The sequence below is a fragment of the Chinchilla lanigera genome, unplaced genomic scaffold, assembly GCF_000276665.1.
Source record: "Chinchilla lanigera isolate Chin_1 unplaced genomic scaffold, ChiLan1.0 scaffold00035, whole genome shotgun sequence".
Classification (NCBI taxonomy): domain Eukaryota; kingdom Metazoa; phylum Chordata; class Mammalia; order Rodentia; family Chinchillidae; genus Chinchilla; species Chinchilla lanigera.
In genome coordinates this window covers 14149205-14151165 of record NW_004955436.1, presented here as the reverse complement: position 1 = coordinate 14151165, position 1961 = coordinate 14149205, and positions in this window count along the sequence as shown.

Genomic DNA, 1961 nt, shown 5'->3' with positions numbered 1-1961 from the left:
AAAGCTCTGTAGTTATCATTCCTGGCTAATGACCCTGGCCTGCAGCCAGCCTGAAGGGATGGCTGTGGGAGTGAGTCATCTTGAGGTTCAGCCCAACAGTACCCTCGCTCCCCGTGACTGTGGCCCCAGAGGACATCACAGGACTGGAACCTCCCAGATGATCCCAGTCAACACTCACAACTGTTAGAAGAACAGAATGTTTATTGTAAACCATTACATGTTGGCTGAATTGTTACGTAGCAGTTGCTAATCAAAATATTCATCTTGTATAACAATTGCAATGTGCTAAAAGCCAAGTATTATAGAAGAAAAAGGGAACAGAAATTAGTAAACTTGACCTATACCAACAATTGTGTCTGTAATCTAAGTCTCCCCCAAAACTTCTTCAAGGGAACTTTAGTAATTCAAAAGATTGCATTTGAATTTGATCATCTTCCCAAAATCAAATGTATGGTTTACTGGGTCATGGATGAACAAGTAAGTGAAAGATCTACAAATATTTCCAATATAAAAATTTAAATGGTATCTCTTTCCCAAAATTTAAGCATAGAGACAGGACTTCTTCTGAGAATCTTACCTCAGTAAACACTTTGCATTTATGCCCGATGTGACAGCTCACACCGTAATTCCCAATACCCTGGGAAGCTGAGGCAGGAGGATTGAAAGTTTAAGGACACCTGGGCAACTTACCTTACTGAGACCCAACCTCAAAAAACAAACAAACAAACAAACCCCCAACAACAACACAACAATACCACCAGCCAGAGATGAACAACCTCAATAATAATAAACCTAGTCACCCTACAAGAAAGCTTCTAGGTTCAGAAATCTGTCAACAAGAATCACTACATGTTCAGTTAAATTTTTTCATTTGGTATCTGAGTATGTGTAGTGATATTTGGACATGATGAACTGGTCATATAAAATACATGGATTTGTTTGTTCCTTTTAGGCTATTTCATTCTGAATCAGATCCGAGAGTGGTGCTTGATGTAAATATGCACTTCTCTGTTTCCCACTGAATTCTACAGAGAGTCACGGTGCACTTTGAGTCAGGAGACTTGTCTTCCAGGGACTGTGCTAAGGAATAACTCCTGACTGTATGACTTAGAACAGTTTTCTGACATTCTTTTTCAGTATCTTAATCAAGAAACAAAGAATGAGCCAGAAATGGTGGCACACACTTGTAATCCTAGCACTCTGGGACACTGAGGCAGAAGGATCAGTCAATCAATCAGTCAGTCAATCAGAAGTAAAGAATACCATTTTTAACCTGTTTGCATGGAAAGATTGTTCTTTAAAATTAAATGATCTTCTATATTGCTTCATTCACGTAACAATGCTTTTATTATTTATGCATGTATATAACTAGTTTATTCCTTTTTTTGAATGAGATTACTGAATACATCATAAATTTTATTCTTCTATTGTTGTATGCTTTCATTTCTTTCACGTTTTGCTATCACCAAAGAAGCTGCTGTGAACATTCTTGTACAAATCTTTTGTTATCATTTCTGTCAGGCAAACTCCTAAGACTAAAATTGTTGTATGTGTTTATCTTTATAATTAACTGTGAAACCATTGAAGAATCGTTTCCCATCATCAGTGATTAAGATTTGCAGTTGCTTGGCATCCTCTCCTATACCTGATATTTGTCGTGGTTAGAATTTGCTTCATAATAAATCATGTATAACCTACTGTCATAAAATAGCACTGATTTGAGCTCCATTCTTACAGCCAGGTCCCTGGGACTGTATATGTGATAGACATGTGATAGTCACCTCATGGTTAACTAGGATGTTAGGCATAAGCTGGCCCTGTGTGTTTCAGAAGCTAACAGGAGTTAACCATAAGGTAGCCATGTTACAGCATCAGAAAGAAAAAGCAAGTAGCAATATATTTTTAATTTTCAAACCCGTGCTTGGGTCATATTTGCTAGTATCTCAGTACCCAAAGAAAAT